Here is a 15956-nt window from a genome sequence, read left to right on the forward strand (position 1 = left end):
CTGGCGGCAGCTACCGCCAGAGTCATAATGAGGCCCATAATCATTAGACCACAACCTGCTTATCTCTTTCAAAGCCATAAAAACCCTGGACCCACATGTGGTTTCTTACATAACCCTTCCTTCACCCCGCCATGCAAGAACCTACATGCACCCAAGAAAATGTCCTCTTTTATCTACAATTCAATCTGACCATAAAGACTCTGGAAAAATGGTTTTGCATCCTGCTCTCCTCTGCGATATTATCACAGCCGGCCATATGTGGCTCGCTCCGATCCCCCTACCATGACCTAGGTAATGCTGCCTCTTCGCTGTAAACAACCACATTCCGCAACTTACATGGACTTTTAAACTGAGTGAAAAAAACCTTGCACATTCCAAGATGTCATCATATACTATAATGTGTTTATATTCTTAAGCCTTTGTCAAAACCTCACATGTACAATGTTCAGAAGTTACCAAGTCTCCCCATGTTAACTTCCTTTTAATCCCAAGTGTGCAGAACGTCCAACTTCATGTCATTTAGCGCTACAAATAGTACATTGCACAATACATTTCCCAAAGTAACACTCCAATCCTCTAACTACATTGAATGCCATGTTTTAGTGCTACATCACATTTCCACTCTACCGCACTGGGGCCTAATGAACTTTGAGCAATGCAAATCTCTTTCCTGTGTCAGGACTTACAATGTCTTCCCCAACATTCCCCCTTTAGTTCATATATTAACTATCAAAATATTTCCCGGTTCTTCAAACACCCCATTGTTGAGATCCCACCCCTTATGGACCTCCACTATGTTCTTTGAATAGGGTTGGAGGCCCAGTCAAACCTAACTCGGTCTGTGTACCTATATGATTTCAGATGGAAGTGTCCCTACCTGTGGAAATAGTGACTGACATAATAGCAGCTGTTTGTGGTAGCATAGCAGAACAGTATCTTAAAAGTATTTGGCTAGAAAAAAATAGTGCAAGGAGAAAAACAAAAAGTTGCATCAAGATTTCCAGCCATGATGGAACCCAGGCAAAAAGTGAATAAGGACAAGTATCATTGTTGACCCCAGCCTCTCTTTCTATAGCCACACGTAGATTGTGTAAAGCTTTAATGGCATTCAATAAAGTTCCATTGTCCATATCATTTGGTGACACAAATGTGCAACAAGAAACCCCTATTTTTTGACACATCTCACCTTCCATTGCTGTACGAAGATCCAGGGCATATCTATTATGCAGCATAATGAGTCGGAAGGCACTCATCTCCAAGCGTATAGCATTGAAAGAAGTCTTTTAATAATTGTCCAGTTGCCTGAATGTGTAAGGGGTGATCTAAAGCAATTTAGCATTAACAATGGCTTGTTAGGAGAAAGGCAAAAACCATCTCTGTTCTGCTGAAGAGTTTAAAATGTTCAGGTATTCTTTTTAACGCCTCTGAAGAAGTTGATGACACATAATTGCTCCAGATCGATCACCTCAAAAGTTCAACAGTTCCATGTCCTTGAAAAGTCTTCAGTTCAGATGTATCCAACAAATGAGCAGATACAAGGCGTACAAATGTGGCTTGGGGCAGCACTTTTAGAGATAACCATATGAGCTTCAGGGACTACCAAAATCGGGGAGTACAAAGTAACCAGGCTGCATATTCCCTTCCAGGCCGGTGGGAGTTGGAGGTACTCTAGGGTCGCACAGACCCAATAATTATCGAGGATGGCAGAAGTTCCCCCAACCAAATCCACAATTTGCAAAGTTTTAGTAAAGTTTTTATTAGTCCCGAGTGGTATAGTGCCATCGCCCCTCAAACATAAGGAAAAATGTGTCAGTAACTGGATTTTAATAGGTCTTATTTCTGGTTTAAGCCATGTCAACTTTTTTTACATAATGCTTCCAAACTTATGAACATTCATTGTTGACGTTCTCCACCTGTTGAGTACATTTCCTCAAACCTCACACATTACAACCCTTCACCCCCTGTTCACATTCATTGTGTATAAAAACAAAACCTCCTAATTCCAAATGTAATTACAGACTATATCGCACATCTTCGGACTCCTTATTTTCTTTTCTAAAACATTCAGATTGATCAATTGGTATGGTAGTAGCCTGGACTGCGTGACATTGCACAAAGATATGTGTCCCACACATTGTACTATTTGTGGTGTCACTCCCTCAGGAATAAATCATCTTGGGATGGCAGAAGCATGGGGAATGAGTGAACAGACATGGGTCGGCAAGCTTTTCCCTTCCCACCCTTGTCATATATACCACAGATTATCAGGAGCAAAGCCATGTCCATTCATCATCTTGTCAAAACCCACCTCCTCATCTACAAATCCCTCTTGGGCCATAACTCTTTTGGTTCAGGGTTTCAACCTTTCATAATTTTCAAACATATTACCCATATCTACATATTATTCGTTGTCATGCCTAAACGAGGAAAAAAGAAAAAGAACAAAAAAACATACATCATATCCCTCATGTTTAATAACAGGCTTCTTCAATATCTGTGCAGGAAAGTAAACGTCTATTTATTCACTATGTTGTTCACACTGGAATGAGCCCAGCTTTCTCTGGGAATACTTAACTCAGTATTTTCTGTTGAATATGCCCAGCTAGACCTCTGTTCATGTTAAGGTAGAGAGTCGCAGGCCATTTTCCACACGTCGCTCAAATGAATCCAATGTTTGTTCCCTTCCACGTTCACAGCAGGCTGGATTGCACTGACCACTTCATGGGGCCCATGGAACCAACTTTCACTCCACCGGCAAACAAATGTTTTAATCAGTACTTCAGCCCCTGGGAAGAGCTGGGGCTGTATTAGGACTCCCGATTCTTGATCGAAGTCCTCCTATGCAGCCGGCGGTTGATGAGAAGCAGCAATGCTGTGAAGGTATATTGATAGATCAGGTTAAGTCCCAAAGGTAGGCCCAAAACTCCTTCCTAAAATCAATGCATTGTAAGGCAGACATGGTATCACAATTGAAGATAGACACAAGAGATGCAAGGTTCATGGTTGTTTATTGATCAAGGGTTAGAAAAACTCTGATCTGGCCCTATTTCTAAAGATGGGAGCAGGCCCTATTATCAAATAATAAATAACACAGTCCTAGTCATGTCTGTTGAAATAAAGTTGCCTATACTAAAGAAACCTACGGCCTGTCCTTAGGCTATTACAATAAATGGGTGCATGGAAAAAGTTGTATGAAAGGAAAATCAGTGTTATAAAATAAAAGATTAAGATGACTGAGTCAGCTCTCCACCCCACGTTGGACAGCATGGAATAAGGCGGCTCCCGTAGACAGGTTGACAAACTTTGGCTCAAGTTCTCAAAACAAAGGTAGTTCAAATCGTGGATTGAGGCCCAGCTCACCTTCCAATTTAAAGTCACTTTTCCAGCATTCCAAAAGTTTGTTCCCACTTCAACAAACAGTTCACATAGGTTTCCCTCAGCCAATCTCAGACCTCTCAAACAACAAGGACCTGATTCAGCACAGATCTCACTCATCGGGGCCCGGACCTTGCAATCACAACACTTGCAGGGGTTCCCTTCCCCAAGTATAATTCACATTTGTTAGGGGTTCCCTTCCCCAAACTTATCACACTTCTGTGAGTAAGCCGGTTCTCCAAGGAGAGATTTGGAGGGGATCCTTGCTCTCTCCCTCCTTGCAGCTTGCTAACTGGCCGCCTGGCGTACCTCAAAGTCTCACAGGTCCTGGGCACCCCCGCCAGTCCTCTCTCTGCACTTACCCCAGTCTCCAATGACTGGGTGCACTTGGATCTCCCACTCTGTTACCTTCTATGCACTTGCACAATCCAAATGCACATGCCTGAAGATCGTCTCTCAGTTCTCTCCTGTCTTCTCCCCTTAATTGCACGGGTAAACTGCAAAATCGCCGTAAGACCTATTTGCGGTATATGTATTTTACGCACATTCTCTTCCTGTGCAGACTACTGTCGTCTCAGAATTTCAATGGCTATGAGCGACTGTTATTTTACCCCTTGTTCCCACTCTCCTTCAGTGCTTTGAAACTGTTTCTTGTGTATAGGCACTATATAAATAAACAATACAATACACTTCCGGTCTCCCCCAGTCGGTCTCTGACCATTTACTGATGTCAAAGATTTCTATGCATTTCTATAATTTGCATTAGAGGTACTACAGTGTATCCGACTGATAACTGGACCTGTTGGGACACCGTTTCTGGGATATGGGATCTGTGAATGGCAAATACTCTGCCTCCTCCTTTGCCGCTCTGTCAGCCGCATTACCCCAAGTGTAATTAGGTCTGTATTGTAATATGCACAGTGCACTTAACAACTGATATTTCTGCTGGTAATGTTAATAGCACAGCATGCTGGACTGGGGACTCATCCGATCATTGGCAACCCTGAATGCACCATAGATGTGATGCATGCAGAATCAGAGTAAATAGTAGATGCCTACTCCCTACTGATCTCAAGTGCCTCTATGAGTGCTACCAATTCTGCAACTTGCACAGAAAAATGCAAAGGCAATCTCTTTTTCACATTGACTTGGTACTCACTTTCCACCAAGCCCACAACTGCCTTTCCTGTCCGTCTTTCAGCAGTGTCCGGATCGATTATTGATGAACCATAAACAAAGATCACTCCCCTCCCTATAATGCATCTTCCTCAACATCCACACTCTCATATCCTTCTCCCTCATAGGTTGCACAGTCATGTACAATGTCATCAGGTTTCACAGGCTCAGCTAAGAATGTTGCAGGGTTCACTGTATGACACCTCAATGGATTCAAGGGGGATGGACATGATTACCTCATACTCTGAGACCCACTGCATGGTAAGGGTTAATTTGAACTTTTCTAAGATCAAAAAAACTGCATGCTCTACATACAGTGTCACAGGGTAGCCATAGTAATGGCTGAGGACTTTTGAATGGCAAAAGCCGCTGCCACCAACACTTGATCACACGGAAAGTGCCCTTGCATAACTGGGTTTCGGAGTCTGCAATAACAAGCCAAAGGCTTCTGGCCCAACAATATTTACTGGGTTAAGACCGCCGTGATTACCTGTCCATTTGAGTGTGAAAACAGATCAAATGGCTTCTTAAATTCTGGAGTAACCAAGACTGGAACATTGCTGATCACAGTCTTGAGTGCCTTGAAACAAGTTTCCATTTCTTCCGTCCATTCAATTAAACCTTTCTCTTCCTGCCCTCTCAAGAGTCCTTGTAACAACGACCTTTGTGTAGCTAGAGTAGTTGAACATCCAAGATCTACAATAGTTACAAGTCCCAAGAACTGCTGCATCTGTTTAACGTTTGCTGGTTGTGGTCTATTGTACTGCAATGACTCTCTCAGGCATTACTTTTCTTCCTGCAGGTCCTATTATTCTCCTTGTGCACCTTGTACCACTTCTCAGTGAGCAGGGTGCGGAGCGTAATCAAATCTCTTTGACACTGCTCCTCCGAAGTGCTACGTACTAGCAAATCATCTGCATACTGAATCACAGTACCGGCCACGTGTAGATTCCCCAAATCCATTTGAACCACCCAATTAAAAATACTTGGGGTCTCACTATTGTGACAGGCAAAAATGGGGAAGGCTGTGTGGGAGACCCCAGGCAGAGCCACAGTTTTGGGCCACGGAATTAACAGACCCAGGTGAGGTGTATGTTGTGTATGCAGACTGGGTCCCCCTCTGGCAATAAAAGGCAGGCTACATAATTTATTTATTTATTTATTTATATTTATATAGCGTGCAAGCAGCTCAGGGGCATTGAGGCGCTGTTACTTGCAATAACTTAGTTACAGGGTACAGGCATGATAGCGGTTGTTGACACATTATGAATACTACAAAACTTCATACTGTTGTTACAGATATTGCATTTGGTCATATATTACAATTTATATGATAAGTATTTGTGTTGGTGTGTCGGGCCTTATGTGAAGAGGGTAGTTTTCAGAGTTTTGCGGAAGGTGGTGAGGGAGGCCTCATCTGGGATAGTGGGAGGTAGGGCGTTCCAGTGAGTGGGTGCGAAATAAGGGAAGCTGGATCCGCCCGCTCTGACTCTTTTTACTAGTGGCACAGAGAGCATGTTGGTGTATGGTGATCTGGTTGGCCTGGTAGTAGAGACGGGGTGTATCCTTTGTGAGAGGTAGGCAGGAGCAGTGAGGTAAATGCACTTGTGTGTCAGTGTCAGGGCTTTGAATACGATCCTTTCCTTTATTGGGAGCCAGTGGGCTAGTTTTCTGGCCTCAGAAATGTGTTCTCTTTTAGCAATGCCTTGGGAATGCCCAGAGAATGTTGTTCTGTATTACTTGTAGTCTCTCTACGTTTTTATTGGATGTTCCTAGAAAGCGTATGTTGCAGTAGTCTAGCCTAGAGCCGGTGATGGCTCTGGCTATATTGGTGCAGTTCTCTTTGGAGAGAAAGGGTCTGACAGTGTTGATAAGTTTGGCATGCTATGCAGCTGCAGAGGCTATTGCGTTGACTTGTCTATCCATGGATAGGCTGGAATCCAGGTAGACTCCCAGAGTTTTGACAGGATCTGAGACAGGAATTTTGATGGCGTCAATGGTGAAGTGACTGAATTGGGCATCTAAATATTTTAGTGTGTCGGGGGAACCTACCAGGAGGAGTTCCGTCTTGTCAGAGTTGAGGCATAGTCCGTTGTCTGCCATCCAGGCTTGGATGGTGTTGTAAAGGTTGTTCAGGGTCAGCGAGTCAGTGTCATAGTTACCTGTGAGGGTGAGGAGGATCTGAGTGTCGTCGGCGTAGTTAGTGTAGGAGATGCCCATAGCGTCGAGGATGAGGAAGAGGGGTCGTGTAAAGATGTTGTATAGGGTGGGGGAGAGGCAGGAGCCTTGGGGCACACCACAGAGTATGATGGTAGGTGATGCGGTGGCTAGGTCAGAGAATACTTGTAGGAAGGAGGTGATCCATGCTGTGGCCTCTGGGGATAATTTAGCAGTGGAGGAAAGATGGTGGCATAGGACGCCATGATCAACAAGGTCGAAGGCCGCAGATAGGTCAAGGAGTAGGAGAAGTGCTGGTTTACCCATGTCTCTAGCATCGTCCATCTGGTTTTTCAGGTCAAGTAGGGCAGTTTCGGTCCCATGTCTGGGGCGGAAACCGGATTGGCGGAGTCCAAGGAGTTTTTTCTCTTCAATGAAGTGCTGAACCTGCAGGTAGGCTGCTTTGTCCAATATTTTGAGGAGGAAAGGGACAGTGGTGATGGGTCTGTAGTTGTTAGGGGAGGTGGGATCGAGAGTTGGCTTTTTCAGAAGAGGGCGTATCCAAGCTTCCATGAGGGAGGTGGGGACTTTTCCTGTGGTAAAGGAGGCATTACCAAAGGCTGTTTGGAAGGGAGCTAGCGCTTCCGTGCAGTCTTTGATAATGGAGGCTGGGCATGCATCACCTTTGCAGTTAGAAGGTTTGATGTTCCTCATTATGTTGATGATGTCTTTTTCCTGAATGGGTTTGAAGGAGAAGGGTAGGGGGGGGTCTGGGGCAGAAGGTGGGACAGGGACATGCTTATTAGGTAGGGCTTGTTTAGTGGCTAGTATTTTGTTTTTTAGGAGGCTTAATTTGGTTTGCATGGCCATTTGTATTTCATCACACCAGTCTTTGTCTTTGGTGAAGTTCTGGGGGGCAGGAGTGGGTGTCTCGAGCTCCCTAAAGATTGCAAAGAATTCTTTTGTGCTAGATTGGGCTTCTGAGATTCTGGATTCAAAAGATTTGGCTTTTGCTTGGGTGATTGCCTTTTTGTATTTGGTGGATAGGGCTTTAAAGATCATCGTATCTTTGTCAGAGTGGGACGTTTGCCACTGTGTGAGTGCAGCTTTTTTCTCATTGCCGAGTGTGAGGAGGTCAGGGGTCAACCAGGAGTTGGAGTGGGTAGTGGGTTTGGATTTGCAAGGTTTGAGAGGGGCAATGGAGTTGATAGCTGCTTTGATGGCAGCATCATAGGTTGTTGCGAGTGTTTCAGGGTCTGAGGAAAAAGGTGATCTGAAGGCTGGACCTTGGAGGAAGGGCAGTAGCCTTTCCTTAGTGAGCTGGCGGGAGCTTCTGGCGAGGCAGGGTGGGAGCGGTTGAGGTGAGGGGGCAGCAGGGGAACTAGTGGTGAGGATGCTAAAGGTGATGATGTGGTGGTCAGACCATGGGGTGGGGGTGTTTCCTGTGATGACGAGTGGGCAGTTGTGCTGTTCGATCCAGTCGAGCATTCTGCCCTGGGTGTGGGTTGGGCTAAGGATGGTGTTCTTGTAGCCTAGAGCTTTGAGGGCTGAGTCAAGGGATTTGGCTGCAACATCCTTGCTATCCAGGAGCCCTAAGTTGACATCCCCAAGGAAAATGGCTTTTAGGCTGTTTTTTGAGGTTGTCAGAGAGGAGGTGGATGAGAGAGGCTTGAAAGTCTCCTGTTGGGCCTGGAGGTCGGTAGACAGTGTGCACAGTAATGGTGCAGTGGGGAGAGAGGGTTATTTTGACTTGGAGGTAGCCGCTGTTGTTGTTCAGGGATTTTTCTACCTTTCTGATAGAGAGACAGTCTCTAGCAATAATTGCTACCCCTCCACCTTTGGAGAGGCGATCTTGTCTAGCGATGGAATAGCCAGGGGGTAGGGCGAGAGAGAGTGCCGGGCCGGAGGCCTCATGTAGCCATATTTCCGAGATCATGAGTAAATCTAGGTCATGGGAGGTTAGGAGGTCGTGGATGTCTAGCGCGTGGGCATTGATGGACCTAGCGTTAATCATAGCGAATTTCAGGTGGGGTTCAGTAGTGGCTAGGGGGGGGTTCATGAGAAGAGGGGGCGAGGTGGAGGGGGTGGTTGTGCTTTGGGTGTTTCGGGAGTTGCGCATCACAGATTTTACATTGGGAGGCTCATTTTCAGTGGTGGTGGACACATGTGGAATAGCATTTGGCACAATAGCATTCAACATGGTGGTAGGAGATTTGCACATCACAGATTTTACACTGGGGGGCTCATTTTCAGTGGTGGTGGACACATGTGGAATAGCATTTGGCACAATAGCATTCAAAATGGTGGTAGAAGATTTGTACATCACAGGTTTTACACTGGGGGGCTCATTTTGAGTGGTGGTGGACACATGTGGAATAGCATTTGGCACAATAGTATTCAAAATGGTGGTAGAAGATTTGCCCATCACAGATTTTACTCTGGGGGGCTCATTTTGAGTGGTGGTGGACACACGTGGAATAGCATTTGGCACAATAGCATTCACAATGGTGGTAGAAGATTTGCACATCACAGATTTTACACTGGGGGGCTCATTTTCAGTGATGGTGGACACATGTGAAATAGCAATTGGTACAATAGCATTGAAAATGGTGGTAGAAGATTTGCACATCACAGATTTTACACTGGGGGGCTCATTTTCAGTGGTGGTGGACACATGTGGAATCACATTTGGTATGGAGGCAGTACAATTTTATGAGGGGTTAAGTACTTTGTTGGTTGCTGTATTGGTAGTACTTTTAGTGGATGCGGGCTTTGAGGTTGATCGGAGGAGCCTGGCCTTATTGGCAAATAGGAAGGGTTGTATAGTACGTGAGCATTACGGGTGCTCGTGGGGATGGCCTGTGAGCTGATGGCGGCTTGCAAAGTACGGGCGAGTAACCTGAGACGCCTTGAGGTGGAGCATGGGTTGGAGAGACGCTTGCAAGGGGAGTGCTTCTTACCTTCTAGGTGCGGCATAGGTTTTGGGCAAACGGCAGACGAGCAGCGAAGAGCTGCAAAGAGCACAGGAGGCTTTTTCTCCTGACCTTCTCTCGTCAGCTTTGCCTCTCGGCCCTCTCCCCCTCCATTTAAAGCAGGAGGGGAGGGGCGGGCAGGCGGACACAGCGAATGGGAACCTGGGCCTGAGGTGGTGAACTGCGCGGCACCAGTTGTTGTTGTGGATGCCCCCATGACAACGGCATCCATTTTGTGGCTTCTCCGGACGGCACATGCGGCGGGGATTTCCTTTGAACACACGGTTGTTCCGAACGAAAAGCAAACAGCTGATGCAGCATCCAGCTGGCGTTGCTGAAGACGTGCTTGCAGCGTCTGCAAGAAAGTGGGAACCAAAAATAGGGCACCAATGTTTTAGCAGAAATCAGGAAACAGTTTTATTACAGACAGGGAAGCAGGCTCATTGGCGTAAGTTAGGCACACTAGACATAGATGATTGTCTGCACTCGACTGCAGGCACAAGGAGGGGCATTTATGGCAGGAATACTGACTAGGCACACCCAAGGAAAAGAGAGGGTCAGAGAGAGGGGCACAGAGTGAGTGGCACAGAGAGAGAGTGGTGGGCACAGAGAGAGAGTGGGTGACAGAGTAAGTGCGGGTGGCACAGAGAGAAAGAGAAAAGCAGAGAAATAAACAGAGAGTGAGGGGCAGGGGGAGTGGAGAGCAGGTTGGGGAGGAAGGGGTACATGGGTATGGAAAGGGAGTAGGTTGGTCTGGGAGATGTGTACCTGTTAAGAGTGCCTGTAGCTCCCCTGCCCCCACCCACACGTACCATATGTACAGCACTACAGCCAAAAAAGAGCCCCAACACTGGTTCTCTGTCCACTTATCAGGCTGTTGCTCCACCCCTGTAGAGCCGTCCACAGGGTCCAAGGAGGAAGGGGCAGGGATAACAAGGTGTAGGATGACACATGCAGGCACATGTCCCCCATCCACAGCTGCCACTCCCCACCTGCCCAGAGGGGAGGAGAAGAGTTTCTCAGGAGGTCAAAATTGTTCCCAGTTTCCAAAGTGACAGGATAAGGGTGGGGATTTCCAAGGGGTAGGCTGACACATGCAAGCACAGCCCCCCCTCCTCCACAGCTGTCTCAGGAAGGGGAATAAGGGACCAGGGAGGAAGGTGGCAGGGATATGACAAGTGGGAAAACATCCTGGGACAACAACAAAGGAAGGAGATGGAAGGGCTCGCTTCACCCACCCATGTGGTGACCACAGCTGTTCTCATGAGTTCAAGGAGGAAGGGACAGGAATAACAGGTTGTAGCAATAGCAAGCCCCCTTGGTTGAGGACAACTGTTCCTAGGAGTGCTCCAGTAGATACACTGATGAACAGAGCTGTCCAAGTGACAGAAAGGGGAGGAGGAGGTCACAGGATGGGGACAGCTGGGTACACATGCAGTGACTGGGGAGGAATCCAGAGGGGAGGAGAAGAGTTCTTCAGGAAGTGGTGATTTATTGACCGGAAAACTGGCAGCTGTTAGCTGTGCTTGGGGTGGGAACATTTACAAGATGAAAAATACAGTGGGAGATGAAATGTCACTAATACACTGAAATGGAAGTGCAGTCATATACAGTGTGATATGAAAATATATTTGTGGAAATGAAAAATCATGCAATAGATTAAAATTCACCACGTGACATGCCATATATTGAAATACATTAAAATGCAACAAGTGAACTATATGAAAAACACAGGTATACACCAGTGGAGACTGATTTACACAGCCCCTCTATGGTCCTGAAAGGGACCACATCAACTAGGCCAGGGACCAGCGTTACTTATCAAACCAGGCTAGTCTGTAAATGTATTTGTGTAAGGAGTCCATATTCCAGGATGTGAGCACGATATGAGACATGGTCAAGTAGGGCCCAGGGGTCTGGCAACACTTTGATATGAGGCACCAGAGGTGTTTGAAGATAATCAGTGCAAGTAACCTTCCAACATCATACAGGACATATAAAAGCATTTTCCCCAGAAGGAGCTGAAGCAGTCTTTTAGTCTATCCAGAAAGTCTTTTAATGTATCCTGGAGGGTGGCCCAAAGGGAGGTGGTGTGAGCATTGTTGTCAAACATTTTATCAGAGGAGTGTGAAGAATGAGAGATGATTCTACCCAGAAACCTGGTCTGGGACCCCACTCATGTGGCCAGGGAAAGTAAAACGATTCATGAGCCTGACCCTGGGGGTGGTGTGCTGTGGGGGGATCACATGGGGAGGGAGGAAACAGACTAGGATTACTAGGGTAAACCCCCTTTTCAACTTTCCCCCTAATCCCACCTTTTTGATGGCTTTTTGCAAATCTGTCAAATTTGAGAAACCTAACTTTTATAGGAAAAACTACAAATCCCATAATTCAAAAGGTACTGAGATGAAGAAGAGGGCTGAAGAGGCATGCCAGTATAGTAGTCTGGCAATCAAGCCTAGCAGCCTTTTTAGGAGTCAAGCAATTGAACCAAAGGGCTCAAACCTAAAGCCTGTTAAGCAAACAGGAAGGCATAAAAGTCCCAAGCAAAGAGGAGAGTAGGAGGAGATGGAATGAGACTGGAAGGCTGGCGGGAGTAGCAGTAGTAGAGAAGAGACATAGAGCTGGTAGATCTTGGGAATGTGGCAGGGTGGAAGGGATACCGGAGCGTGGAGAAAGCAGATTTCAACTGCAAGCTCTGAGAGAGTCCTTTCCTTTCAAACTCTTAATTGCAGAGACTGTGCAGCGTAAGACGTGCAGAAGGCTGAGTTTTACCCATGTGAGCTGCATTGCAGTGATTACAGAGCCATGGAAGTGCTGCATTAGACTAAGGAAAGAAGCAGAAGGCGAGCCAAGGGTCTCAGGAGAAAAGGAAACTCCAAAAGCCAGTGGCCGGATGGAAGGCACCCATGCTGCAGAGGGGTGTGGGTCCACAGCAGGCCAGAAGTAGCAGAAGAATTTGTGAAAGTCAAGGAAGCAGTGCGACCCGCGGGTCCAGCACAGTGTTCAAGTGCACTGCGTGAGCCTTGCCGGTAACTTTAATCAGCTCCTAATTGACTTGCGTTAGAAGTGAATGCAAGAAAACTTTGTTCGTTGTATTGAACGTCTTTCCTTTAACTAAATTGCACTGCTTGCGTATGAAGAGTCCAGTTCATGCGAGAGGCTAACACATTAGATGTATAAAATACTGTTTGTTATATAACAAAGCGGTCATGTGTCTCTGATTAAGTCAAGAGAACGCTTCCCAAACCTTACCAAATACCGAACTGTAGCTATAAATGACTTACAAGTAGAACAGTGAGAACCATCATAAATGGAAATCGCGTGTGCCTAATTATCACTCCCGATAGAAGCTTGAACTGCATTCTTTACTATTACATCGGAAAGCAAGGTTTTGTATCAACTTTAAACATTGGAATCTGCTTGAAATATAGGTTGTGTGTGGCTTATTATGTTTTCTCTGTGAAGTCTGAACTCTGAATTGTATCCAGAATTGACATTCAAACTATTTACGGAGTGAAGAGGCAGAAAACTTAAAGGAAAATAACAAGCACCACCCAAGCCAGTAGACCTCCTCTTTTCAGAGTAAAACATGTTTTGCCAAGCATTGCAGAAACAACCAGCTGTGTTATACGGTTGTTAGGAGTTAAGTGGCAGAAGAGGTAAGTGTCCTATTATTACCTAAGGCTGAGGAAGCGGCACAGAAGCATTTTGGTAACCACTTGGCCAGATACCTGGTGGAAGGGCATGTACAAGGCTGGGGAAGGGGAAACCAATGCTTGTGAACTATACTCTGAAGTAAGAAACAACCTTGGTGCAGCAGACTGCTGTATCGAGAGGGGAAAGACTACTGTAAGCAGAAGAAGGTTGTTCCTGTTGTAGTTGTACCAACTAAAGAGGGAAAGAGACTGCCACTTTTAACAAAACTATTAAAAGAAAGAGTGACTTTCCTACCTGAGGAGGTTGAGTGGTTGGTTGAAATCTACCTAGGAGTCACAAATACTGAAGCAGTAGTAGTCACCCTTGAACTGTGGTGGTGTATACAAGTTGTCAGTTGGTGTCACATTAAAATGGTATTGTGCTATGAACCCAAGGCAACTGTTGTAATAGTACTAACAATAAGAGAGTGGTGGTTGTAAGTAGAAGTAGTAGAACATCCTGACAAATACACCAGCTCTACAATGTTACCAGAAGAGGTGGTTAAGAAGTGCATATTATGGACATTTGAAGAATAGTGCTCTTTTATTTGAACTGTGACAATTTACCAGTGTTGGAAGGGGACATTTTCATACAAGGATAAGAGTGGTTACTCGTGGCTTTTTGTTTGGAAATCTTTGTTTTGACTTTGAACTTTAAAGAACTGGTTTAGAGACCTTTTTCTTTCCTTTTGTTGAACATTTGTAAGTGACTTTGAAGTCTGGGGAAGGGAGTTTACCCAGGACAGGAGAAGGGCATAAAGATGTTGTGTTTATATTATTTGTTATATTGTGTTATATAATTTTCTTTGTATATTGGTTGTTTGGAGTGAGGGACAGTTTACCCATGATAGAGAATGATCCCTTAGGCTTTAGAATAGGTCGGGAATTCTTCGGTAGAGTAGGGCGAGCAAGGTAATATTTCATTATCTTTTCTCTAATAAAATAAATGGGCTATTTTGAGAAACCTACAAGCAGTTGTCTGCCTCGCATTACTAACTCCTCACAGGAGCCTTGAACAAATACACACACTGCTCTAATCCAATAAATGCACCTACTCCACCATGGGAAGCGAACATCAGGCTGTAGTTTTTTAGCCTGTTTTTTCAACTCCCTATGCTCTGAGGGCAATGTTCCAAGTGAGACAGCAATCTCTTTCGCCACCACTTACAAAATGTCCTGATATACAGCCCAACCACCTCTCATGACACCGATCTGAGGCGGTGCCATACAGCTGTGCGTCTATCAGAGAAGTGTATGTGTTCATGGGCTTGCTGCAGGTCAAAGACATTTTATGGTGGGCACCACGTGGCCCAGGGTGCAGCTGCCGCACCAGAGTTTGGGCAGATGCTTGTCGTCCTTGTTTCCTCAGTTCCAGAAGAGTTCTTCAGATGCGAATCAGGTGTCTGGTTGTTTGGCACTAAGGTAAGGGTAGCTTCCATACCTCGCAGGTAATGTAAGGTATGATGTGGGGCTGCATTGTTCAATTTTCTTCTTAACCAGGGACGCTCTTGCAACCGGAGCACCGTGGACTGGCATCTGGTAGTGGTCCCTACTTCTTCTGCCCCTTCTTCTCTTTCCCCCTTCAAACACGCAGGGAAGGTGGCCTACAACCACAGTTAGAGACACTTTTTTCATGTATGCACTGGGTTGGCGGAGGAGACACTGGCAGGAATGGCCTCTCGTTTGAACTGTGTGCCCTGATGGTGAGGCATATGGGCACAGACCCAGCAGTTGGTTTGATTGAGTGCACAGGCTGCCAAAATGGCAGATCTGGAGGAAAGAGATCTCCTGGTAGTCTGTTAATGCAGGAGGGAGGAGCAGCGGGAGCAGAGCAATCATTGAACATTTAGGGATTGGCTTTGGGGACCCACAGGGAGCAGGAAAACCCAGTTGGTGAACAGTGTGTGCAGATGCGTCCGTCTCTCTGTCCTTCAAGACCTTCGGGGAGCAGATGAAAAGTTCACTAGGTCCAGGGGAAAGCAGAGATCTCACAATAAGCAATTAATTTGTAGCTGACAAAACATGGCCTTGGCCACCTTTTTGTTGCACTTTAATTAACTCTTTTTGCTGCACTATAACATAATTAATTTTAGACGTTTCCGATTCAATTAGATTGAAGACTGTCGCAAATTCCAGCCCAGACTTTGGGTTTAACTACTCAAAAACACATGATACTACCAGGCTCTTGGCTTAACAACATATTCAACTACCAGGTAGGATATTGTCCTCACCGGTTCCCTCATTTTACTCAGACATTGTTGACCACAGGTGATCAGAAATTAATCGTATGATTCATTCACCCACACAGGGAGCAGCTGTATGCTGTCCTTGACCCCGCTGACTTGCTGTGTTATGCTTGCCCACCATGACATGGACCCCTGTCAAGTAATTTTGTCTGTGAAATCCCCGCAGAATCATTGGTTAAGGCCCTTTCTGGACAAAACATTCTAATCAGGAGTCTTTTAATGCTAGATTAAGTTATATGTTCCTTTAGTTTCGTTTAGTTTATTCATTTGTAATGTGCTCCAAACCCGAGGGTATGAGGGAGCAGGAGGAACAAGGTAATTCACGACTTAGT

The sequence above is a fragment of the Ambystoma mexicanum genome, chromosome 6p (genome assembly GCF_040938575.1).
Source record: "Ambystoma mexicanum isolate Mex_15411 chromosome 6p, UKY_AmexF1_1, whole genome shotgun sequence".
Lineage (NCBI taxonomy): Eukaryota > Metazoa > Chordata > Amphibia > Caudata > Ambystomatidae > Ambystoma > Ambystoma mexicanum.